This window comes from Salvelinus sp. IW2-2015, linkage group LG32, assembly GCF_002910315.2.
Source record: "Salvelinus sp. IW2-2015 linkage group LG32, ASM291031v2, whole genome shotgun sequence".
Taxonomy (NCBI): domain Eukaryota; kingdom Metazoa; phylum Chordata; class Actinopteri; order Salmoniformes; family Salmonidae; genus Salvelinus; species Salvelinus sp. IW2-2015.
This window is the reverse complement of record NC_036871.1, coordinates 6692931-6704686: the sequence shown is the minus strand read 5'-3', so window position 1 is coordinate 6704686 and position 11756 is coordinate 6692931. Positions and strand designations below refer to the sequence as shown.

Sequence of the window (11756 nt, the reverse complement as noted above, 5' to 3'; positions counted from 1 at the left end):
TGAATAAATAACTCACATTTTATTACAACTTGACATATATAGCCTCACAACCACGTCAATAAGTTGATAAGTTACCATTCATTAAAAAAAAAATAAGTTACATTAATAATTGCGGGAAAACTTTGGTAAGCTGATTTGGAATGAAGGCTCTCGATTCGAAAACCATCTGTTTTGGACTTAAAAGTAGGCAAGTCTGTCAGCATACAGTCCATGACTTCCAAAAGAACATTCTGCATCCGGCTTTGCGAACGCGCTTGTCCTTCTGTGGCGTAGTCTCGCGCCTACTCTCCTGTATCCCGCCACTCTCTGGTCCAGGAGGGCGAAAGTTTGATTTGAACTGGTCGCTGTGTGACTTTAAAAGCTTGTATAGCAGCCAGGCGAGGTCGTATTTGTCGTCGGTGGTCACCTGTGAAAGGTTAAATATATGTTCTTATAGCTTATTGTCAAATCCTGTGAAGTAAGTTAAGTCTGCATAGATCGACAGTGGACAGTGTTAGCAATATTTGATGTGTAGAATATAGGCTAAATATAAGATGTTAAATGCATTCCTTGTTAATTAAGATAGCCTATAGCCTAGCATAGGTAGGCTAGCCTACTAAAAGGAAACATCTAAAGTGAAGTAGCTTACCATTTTGTGTGTTTACTACCAATAAGCAATTTCAGCACCATGGACAGATCCACTCATTTAATTCAGTGCAGGCATGTTCCACAAAGTCAACTTTATATCGCCTAACTTTCACAAACCCCAGAAAAGGGGAACAGAACACCATACTTCTTACCCTTTTCTCCTGTAATGTTTCGAGCCACGTTAGTTTATCTTGGTGGTTGAGGTTGCGATCCGACAAACCTCCGACAGAGTCAATCTTCCCTGCCGGACACAGCGTGACACATACAAATGCAAATGCACACAAGACTCCGGTGAGGGCCATCTGGTATTTCTCTTCAGCTGGTAGGTGCGATGTTCCAAGATTGAATGTCGAAGGAAACTGTGACTACATTTCAGCTACCTAGGTAGCCGGTCTTTTTAAACCAATGTATTGCGTAAGATGAGGGTGAGGTAATGAAGATAGTCCTCAAATTGTATTTGTCCTTAGTGATGCAGTAAAGCATGTGACAGATAATTTACAACAGTCATTAAGGGTCAAACTATAACGGGTGAAGCTAAACGCAACGTTGTTGTATTATTTGCAATACTGAATATTCTACAAGATGTTAACATGTTGGATCATAATTAAAATTGTTACAGCTAATTTTCATTTGTAGCCTATAGCCTTTAATTAATGCGTGTGCGTGCGTGTGTTGTGGGTGTGTGTGGTGGTGTGTGTGTGTGTGTTGTGTGTGTGTGTGTGTGTGTGTGTGTGTGTGTGTGTGTGGTGTGTGTGTGTGTGGTTGTGTGTGTGTGTGTGTGTGTGTGTGTGTGTGTGTGTGTGTGTGTGGTGTGTGTGTGGACGTGTTTAACTATACTTGTAGGGACCAGGGTTAGGGTTAGTTGTTAGGGAAAATAGGATTTTAATGGGACTGAATTGTGTGTCCCACAAGGTTAGTTATACAAGACTGTGTGTGTGTGTGTGTGTGTGTGTGGTGGTGTGTGTGTTGGTGTTGTGTGTGTTGTGTGTGTGTGTGTGTGTGTGTGTGTGTGTGTGTGTGTGTGTGTGTGTGTGTGTTTGTGTGTGGCCTACACATATAATATACTAGCCTAAACTAAGCACATCACAATTCACAGAATACTAAAGGTCGCAGAGGGATGTACAATATTTGGTGGGAGAAAGACTGAGAAAGACAGTTCTGGTAACGTTTTAAAAGAACATTCTACTCCAAAAATGTATGGGAAAAAAATTATGCTGAAATCGAAAATATAACTCCCCCCTCCAGAAATGAGCCCAATAACATATTGGTCCATATTATAAGGCAGGTGTGCTATTTAGCAATAAGCATTATCACCTGATGTAGCCCACCTGATGGAGCATAATAATATGCATTTACCCCATTGAGCAAATCATTGTAACCTACCTGTTACAGCTCCAATATCCTCCTCTTTTAACAGTGTTTTCCTGCAACTGCATAATGTTTTTAATTATTATTTCTTTCTTTTACCCCTTTTTCGTGATATCCAATTGGTAGTTACAGTCTTGTCCCATCGCTGCAACTCCCGTACGGACTCGGGAGAGTCGAAGGTCAAGAGCCATGCGTCCTCCAAAACACGACCCTGCCAAGCCGCACTGCTTCTTGACACAAGGCTCGCTTAACCCAGAAGCCAGCCGCGCCAATGTGTCGGACAGAACACTGTCCAGCTGGCGACTGAAGTCAGCTTGGAGGTGCCCGGCCCATCAACAAGGAGTGCCTAGAATGCGATGGGACAAGGAAATCCCTGCTGGCCAAACACTCCCCTAACCCGGACGACGCTGGTCCAATTGTGCGCTGCCTCATAGGTCTCCCGGTCACGGCCGGCTGTGTCACAGCCTGGGGTGGAACCCGGGTCTGTAGTGATGCCTCAAGCACTGCGATGCGGTGCCTTAGACCGCTGCACAACTCGGGATGCCCCCGAAACTCCATTATCAACAATTGTATAGGTAACTATTCTATTATGGAGAGAACAATTTTTCATTAGATATACATTCAAATAACCAAAGGTACCATGTCTTAGCATCTGCCTGGCTCTAATTTGGATCATAGGTGCCGGGACTTGGACCCCGCAGGACCCTGCGCAATTTAAGCCCTGGCCGTGCCATGTGCATTCACGTGAAATAAAACATTAATGACACCAACACGGCGCAACAAGGATCTCATTAACCAGTTTTCCACTCCATAAAGTTGAGGCAACGGATGTCCACTCAACCGGAACACATTAGGGAATCCAGAGGTCATGGAAGTCAATAATCATCACGGCATGCTCACACCGGTTCCCTTTGCCTAGCCCATTAATGAGATTTACGCTCTGTTCGACATTTGTCGTTGTCCCTCCTCTCCCACCTCTCTAATTACAGTTGTAACCTACACAGCTGGAGACATTCCATGGACGATCTCTGAGATCTATTATGGGTATCCGGTGGCAAGACAAGGTCTCCGACTGGGAGGTAATGCAGCAAGCTAACAGCACTAGCATTGAGGATAACATCAGCTCCGATGGACCGGCCACACCATCAGGATTCCCCAACACTGTCTCCCAAGACGGATCTTCTTTGGCGAGCTGCAGCAGAGGCATGGGAAGACAGGCTGACCCAAAAAGCGCTTCAAAGACAACCATAAACACAGCCTCAAGTTCCGCTATATCCAGCCCGCCAACACAGACATCGTCTCTACCCGATCCACCTGGCACTCCAAAACCCTCACAGTAGTAGACAACTTTGAGAGGGTCAGAAAAACTGTCTTACTGCAGCCAGACTAAAGCTTCATTCACGCACAACCAGACCAACAAGACCAGCGGAAGCACATGTCTGTCCCTCATGCCTCAGTCTATGCTTCAAAACTTGGACGCCTGAACCACTCAAGAACCCACAATAAACCGAAGTGACATGCACGAGTAGTCATCGAAACTGACGGACTACCAGAGAGAGAGAGAGCCCAACACTCTAAGAAGTAAAGGAGCCTCAAAGAACCTTTTGGGTTCATAATGGGGGAACCTTTTCAGTTCAAAGGTTCTTCGAGGAACCACTCTGAAATAGGTTCAAATAGAAACCTTTTTGTGATGGGAGGTTCAATTATTAACCTTTTATTAATATATTGTAGGTCCAGCAGCCAGATTGGAGGTCAGGAGATTGGAGGTGTGGCTTATAGGAGGCGTGGCTTTCAGATATATATTTTGGCCACCCGTGAGTGTAAATGTCATGCCTGTTAATCTGTTCTGCTGTATTATCATTATAGGTTGAACTTGTACATAGCTAGTTCTGAAGCATTGTTAAAGGCTTATATAAATGCATGTGATATACTAAAGGGTTGAATAGTCACCATGAGAATCTCCAGAGTACCTTAAATCACCTCAAACTTTTTATAAAAACACAACAGAACAACAGGCATGCAATTAAGGGTTCAATTCAAACCGTAGCACTAAAAATGCTGCTTATGTTGGCTCAATCAGAAATTACCTTTAAATTCCAATCACGCTATAGCGCTGAATTTTAGCAATACGTATTGAATCAAGCCCTTACTCTCACGGTTGGCCAAAAATAACTATCTGAAATCCACGTCTCCAATAAACCACGCCTCCAATAAGCCAGGCCTCCAATCTTCTGATAGGCTGCTGCCACTTCACTATTATTGCTGTTATCGATATTATTATTATTGTTATTTATAGTAAATATATTGTGTGTTAATCAACCCAAGAAAACACACCCACTGTGTGGCCTACCAATTTGATCAGGGAGTTTTTGTTCAATTACTTTTTCTGTTCATTTATCTCAAGCAAACCCTTTAGATACTGTGTACCTTTAATTTGAATTTGATTGGCAGAAGACTACAATGTAGATTATGGAGAATGATTTCAGAATATGGAAAGATAGCCAAGCAAACATATACATATTTGTCTCCGTTTCAGAACCCATGGTACATTTAAAACACATATTTGACACATTATTTATGTTAAGGGAATCATCATGAATCCTACTTCATGGAAGAATAGGGTGGTTTGATTCATTCTGAAAGTTTTCACGTTCAGTGAATCAATGGCAATGTTGAAAGTAGTATACAATATTATTATAATATGGAGAATAGTATACAACAGTATAATATAATAAATATAGCCTAAAAACTTCTTAGGGCTAGGCGGGACACCTTGACAACTTCCGGTGAAATTGGAGGGTGCGCAATTCAAATAAATAATCATAAAAATTATGGATATTAAACATTTAGGTATATGCAAGTGTCTTATATCGGTTAAAAGCTTGTTCATCTAACTGCATTGTCCGATTTACAATAGGCTTTACAGCGAAAGCATGCCATGCGATTGTTTGAGGAACCCYTGCCCCACATCAAAATATTTTGCAACCAGCACAGGCTTCATAAAATCCCAAATAGCTATTAAATATTCCCTTAATTTTTGAAAATCTTCCTCTGATTTGCAATCCAAATGGTTCCAGGTACAACATGCATGGTCGTTTTGTTAGATAAAATCCTACTTTATATCCCAAAAAGTCAGTTTAGTTGGCGCCATCGATTTGAGTAATCCACTCGTTCAACCTGCAGAGAAAGGAATCCAAAAAGCTACCGCTAAACTTTGTTAAAACAAATCAAAATATGTTTCTATTAAATCCTCAGGTACCCTAAAATGTAATTAAACTATAATATTTCATACGGAAAGAAGTATGTTCAATAGGAAAGCAAAATTAGCAGGTGCACGTCCTCTTCGTCGCGCGCGCACAGACTGATTTCCAACTCTGACTCCCTGCACTGATCATGAAACTGTTTGATGACAAGTGCCTAGTTACAATTCTCCATAGTCTACATTGTTGTCTTCTGCCAGTCAAATTCAAATTAGAAAGTCCTGATTTATTTATTTTACAATTTGTATTCTGCCTTCATTAAATAGTATCCACTATTACTTGACCCTCGGCAACAACCACAACAAATTGACAGCATGTACAGAGGAAACAAATACAGCTAGCCTAAATCAAACAAGGTAATGGAAGGATACGAATTTAGGGTAGGGCCTACCAACTGAAGGGAACGTACAGTAAATTGGCAGTTAAATATAGTATACATAGTTATTACTTACGGTTGCTACTGATAGTGGCTAAGAATATTTAACATACTGTATCGCCTACAAATGGAAAGAAACAGGAAAAGTCAGGGCATATGACTAAAACTTTCTAGACAGCACAAAGATTCAACTTGGCGCAACTCTTTGCATTGTCATCCCATTGGCTTGGGTCTCCAAATTGAATTCCTGCATGTTATAAYGCCATACAATTAAAATTCTGCAMAACGACACAGCATTTCATTTTTCACTGTGGGAAAGGCGCATAAATATCTGTCCTGTTGATATGCTTCTCAGTTTCCTGCCATATGGCTGGTTTCACATTCATCTCCAGCGATCATAAGACAAAGTACTGTAGATCTAAAACAATTGTCATTTTGCCTATATTTACAATCCCCTTATCCAAACGGACTACTCATTTACATAGCTCGTATCAATAGCTCTTGTCAATTTATAAATTACAGTGCATGGTTAATGCTGTTATTTCTATCAGGGAAAAATTAAGAAAATGTTTTTCCACTCGCTGAACCTTATTCATGGTTTCCTCACGCGTAAAGGTGGTGGAATTATGAGGCAATTACAGTAAATCAAGTTCAGAATAATACGTATCTGTAGACACACCTCTGCCACACCTTCTCCGCCCAAAATGTGTACCTGGCTGGCACTGGTATTTCCCCATGCTGAAATTCAAGGTCAGAATACGCATAGAGAGAAAAGTGCATAAAAAAGTGAGCTAAATTCCATTTTCATGCACATACCTCGGGTCTGAATTCCCCCCACAGCCCATAGCTGACCAGTCACTTAGATTATGTTTAATTAAAACGCATTCACAATTCCTATACCTAGAAAGTCATGCTTGGCAAGCCCAAGACAAAATAATGTGGCGCCTCTTATTGAAGTTCACCTTGAAAGGGAAGGAGGCAGGCCGGTAAGGGGATAGCACACGACTTTATATGATTAGATACTGTTGGAGCCCAGCCATTAGTAAGGCTACTACCTCTTCGACTGAGTGGATTAATCCTATTAGTGCAGAAGGTAGTAGTACACTTCCCTAACAAGTTCATGGCACAGTGCATGGTGTCGACAAGGTCCAATGAAGACTACTATAAGGCGCAAATTAGAAAATGTCTTTATACTGAAGGTATTTTAAGATTAGAAGAGGTAGTGCCGTAACCTCGCGAGCCGCCTGATCATGCGAGTTTACAGTACATGAGTGGTTTGCTAGTAGTGCACACTCTTAGAAAAAAGGTTTCCAAAAGGGTTCTTTGCAGAGGGATAGGGTTCTACCAAGAACCGTTTTCTTCTGAAGAACCCATTTTGGAAGAGAAGGGTTTTTTGTAAAGCATAAATCATAGCCCACAGACTCTGAGACGCGACAGTTCGGCGTCCCATTGTGACATAGCAATGTGGCTCTGAGACCACCACCCATGGGGGACGGACAGCTCGAACACGCACGACCCCACAATTCCCAACCAACACATCTCCAGTACGCYTCCTCTATTTGAATGTGTTAACAGTTAGAGAAATTGCTTGAGCTGCCCTAAGAATTCGAAAAGCATGAAAGCCAACGGTCCAATATTCTAGAACTCTGCTGTGCACACACATTTGGTACTCTGATATACCCTTTTGAATATCACATTGCAAACCACCATKATGTGACAAATTAAGAAATATTCAAAAAAGGCTTTACACCTGTATAATTAAAAGGAAGTAAACTGAAAAATAAATGTACTCTGCTGGAGTTGATTGTTAATTCAAAACAACACTGAAAATAGTAAAATAGCAACTCTTTGAGAGTTGGATATTTACTATATTTTGTGTCATTTTAACTTTTAAAATTGTTACATTTGACTCCATAGGTGTTGCGACTTTACTGTGTACACACTATTATGACTCCACCATCGAAAGGTGAGACTCTCACGAATATGTCATTTTGCTCTAGGACGCCCACAAGCCTCACAAGACTCATCTGAAGGTAGCCCGGTCCCCGTTAAAAAAAAATATGAAAGTATATGTGGAAGTACTTTCGTGGCAAAAAAGGGGTTAAATATGGGTTAAAAAATATAGAATAATTTCCTGAGATTTCTTATATATCGCAGATATAAGACACAGACTTCAAAACACTTCCTTTTGATAAATTGTTTGACTATGATATGAATATGTTATTCAATGCATTTCTATGGGCTACTAGCAGTAAGGCCAAATAAAAAAAATCCTCAAATATACAATACCAATCAAAAATGTGGACACACCTACTCATTCAAGGGTTTTTCTTATTTTTTTTTCTTATTTTCTATATTGTAGAATAATAGTGAAGACATCAAAACTATGAAATGACACATATGGAATCATTTAGTAAGCAAAAAGTGTTAAACAAATCAAATATATTTTAGATTTTAGATTCTTCAAAGTAGCCACCCTTTGGCTTGATGACAGCTTTGCACACTCTTGCCATTCTCTCAACCAGCTTCATGAGAAATTTTCCAACAGTCTTGAAGGAGTTCCCACATGTGCTGAGCACTTGTTGGCTGCTTTTCCTTCCCTCTGTGTTCCAACTCATCCCAAACCATCTCAATTGGGTTGAGCTCGGGTGATTGTGGAGTCTAGGTCATCTGATGCAGCACTCCATCACTCTCTTTCTTYGTCAAATAGCCCTTACACAGCCTGGAGGTGTGTTGGGTCATTGTCCTGTTGAAAAACAAATGATAGTCCCACTAAGCGCAAACCAGATGGGATGGCATATCGCTGCAGACTGCTGCTGTTGGCCTGGTGTGGCCTGTAAACCAGAAATTTCCTAACACCACTATATTAGGGTATAACCAAGTGTGTATATAAACCCTGGTTTGCTGATGCTATGTATTGGCCAATGAGAGGCTTTGAAGCCACTGGTCAGCCATATTGGCACTCCCCAAAAGAACCAGTCCTCCATCGGAATTAATGGAATTCTACAGTATTTAAATTCAAAATGTAAAATTAAATGTATTTAAGTATTGGGGACAGTAACATTAGAACTTTAAAAAATATATATACTTTAATTTAAAAAAAATGATGTTACATATTATTTCGCTCACATAATATATTTAAAAGTATGCATGAAGGTGTCTGTAATAGAATAAACGTGGCAAAAAAAAATGTAGACATTAATATTTTAATTTCTATAGCTTTCAAAAAATAAATACAATGGGAGAGTACCAAGATGGAGGAGRGGTGGCTTCCAAACTACGCCCTCTGTCAGTCATCTAGTGAACATGTAAATCATTGATTATAACTAGGCCCTCAAGGAAAGGTGTATGTAATGTACTGTCATATATGTAATGTATGGTCATAAATAGTTAATATGAGGCTAATATGGCTGGTGGAACCGTTTATAGAGGGTTTATAGAGGGAGGAACACTTCAAATATAAAAGGTTTCTTGGTAGAACCCTTCATAGAGGGTAGAACTCTCTGCAAAGAGATCTACTCAGAGTCATATATAGAGAGTTCAGATAGGTTTTAAAACGGATTTCATGTTAGCGCCTTTATTCTCCAAATTTTGGTGATGTAACAATASTAGAGCGCCTCCGACAATTCCCCACGAAATGATCCGCTCGCTTGCAAAACAAAACAGAGCTCAATTTGACCGACTATTTATTGATTAGRGCTCGGGATAATGTGTTTCCAAATCTGTACTGTTTTGAGGTGTCAACAAATTGCATATCTGCTTTCGCTGGAGATCTTAATAGGTTCAGAAAACGATTTAAAAAAAATAAACACAATGCAGAAGTGTCAATTATTACTTAGCAACGGCTAGTGTAAACGCTGCGTGTAACACATCCGGTGTCAGGATAAATAAAAAGCCAGGTCTGCTAACTTTCTTTAATTAATTATGTTTAATTACCGCAGACAATGAATGGCAAATGCAATTTTCGTATATACGGGTTCGCTGTATCACCGCGCAGGGTTAACAGGGAACTGGCAGGAAGTACGTAAACAGCTGTTCTTATACCGTGATGACGTAGTTTCAACGCGTCTGTTGGCCTATCACAGTAGAGGCTGGGCGCGGTTTAGACTTTGCCCCGCCTTTGCTTTGCGTTCCTTTTGTCCACATCTGGTTGCTGGGTAGATTAGATCCGTCTTGTGTCTGTCGATTCTACACTGAAACAGTTCCTAATATGGTATTGTCCAGTATTCTAAACTCCTGGTTGGTCTAGAGAGATGCACCCCTCCCCTCTCCAGACTGTCCACAGCTTTTATGGCCTGTGTTGGTCAGTCCTTACACCTACACACACACACCCCTCTGTATTGTTTGTGTGTGTGTGTTTGTAACAAAACAATATTCCTCTTCAACCAATATGCTAACAGCCTATAGTGCATAAACATAAATCCTAACACTAGTTAGGAGAAATTGGCACTCTCAGAACATTCAGACAGAAACCACATTGGCCCAACTCTATTCATGGGTTGCACCTCCGTCACTTGGTCGCGTCATTGCTATTTTTATCAACGTTCTACAGATGCCGCAGCATATTGATGTCCGACTGATGGTTTCATCAACATTACAAACATTACACTATAGTGGCTTGGAAATACAATGGCATTGCTAAAGTAGACAAATAATGAGTAGAAAACAACTTTGCCATCATTATGATTTCGTCACGTTAACTTTAGCGAGATGGCAATGTTGCCAATATACTCAAAGGTGAATCAGCAATAGCTAGCAATGCTAAAGTTAGCTACCTCAAATTCCGGTGCCCTCCCCTCAATCTTAGCTAGCTAGCTAAAGTTATATTGCATCTAAAGTCAATTTGGCGACATCACAATAATGACAAAAGTTTGCCCTACTAATTATTTGCCTTCTTTTGTCACCAGGTTTCCAAGCCAAAGTAAAGCACTTTAGACTAAATCTTAATCAGCACCTATTGAAACTGAATTTAGGAGAACGCTCAGCTGGACATCAATCCTAAAACGAATGTTAAAAACAATCTTATAATGAATATGGCTCTGTTTCTACCTAGCACCAAAAAGGGTACAACCCGAAAAAGCCTATTTAGGTGTACTTAGCACCTTTTTTTCTAAGAGTGTATGGCTTCTTATGATGCCTTCAGTCAAAGCAGTGTTAGGGTGCAAATGAGAAAGTGTCTTTCTAGGCTTTGGTAGTATAGTACCTTCATAGAGCTTCCTATGCTCTGCAACAGGGTCTCATTAGAATATGTAAAAYAAATAGTTACATTTAACCATTGTATGTTGTATGTCACTTATGTCTGTAATTTCCTTACGTTTAAGGTACTACATGTAACAATTCAACCCCGAACCGTCTCTTGCTGTCAAGTTGTCTGGGGCCAGCAAATCACTTGTTGTCAAATTGACTGTGGACAGCAAATCTGTTGCTGTAAAATTGACTGGTCGGTTGTTGACTTGACAACAAGATATTTGCTCCCGAGTGACGCAGCGGTCTAAGGCACTGCATCGCAGTGCTAGAGGTGTCACTACAGACCTTGGTTCAATCCCGGACTGTATCACAGCTGTGATTGGGATTCCCATAGGGCGGCGCACAATTGGCCCAGCGTCGTCCGTGTTAGGGGAAGGTTTTGCAGGGGTAGGCCGTCATTGTAAATAAGAATCTGTTCTTATCTGACTTGCCTAGTTAAATAAAGGTTTGAATTAAAATAAAAATTGCTGGCCTCAGTCAATTTGACAACAAGACCTGGTCCGTCTTTTGTTGACCAATAAGAAGGCTGCAACATTAGAATGCAATTTTGTGTGGGCCCAATTCACGAGTTTAACGACCAGACAGTAAAATGGGTTTCCAATATTTATTGAGGAAATGGAATGGATGTGAGAATGAGGATTCAGGAGGGGAGTGAGAATGGACCGGATGAAGCAGAGGGCTGCAGATGAATGGGTTTGGGGGTGTGCTCTGTCTCAGGCAGACATCATCATCAGGCCGTGGTAGTTAGGCTGCTGCGGTGATGGCAATCCCCCAAGGACATCCTTGGAAGAACGTAAGATATACTAGATAGAAGGTGGGATGCAAAACTTGATATAGCTAGTAACACACATTGTCATGCAACACTGCAGAACAAGAGG

At 40.7% G+C, this 11756-nt stretch overlaps 1 long non-coding RNA gene across 1 annotated transcript; it reads right to left on the bottom strand.

Annotated features, from left to right (window-relative positions):
- On the bottom strand, positions 1-1069 carry LOC139023483 (uncharacterized). Its single transcript, XR_011474608.1, has 2 exons — positions 780-1069; positions 1-406 (listed from the first exon to the last, which is right to left on the bottom strand). It is a non-coding gene; the product is annotated as an uncharacterized lncRNA (long non-coding RNA).
- Positions 1070-11756: the final 10687 nt, after the last annotated feature.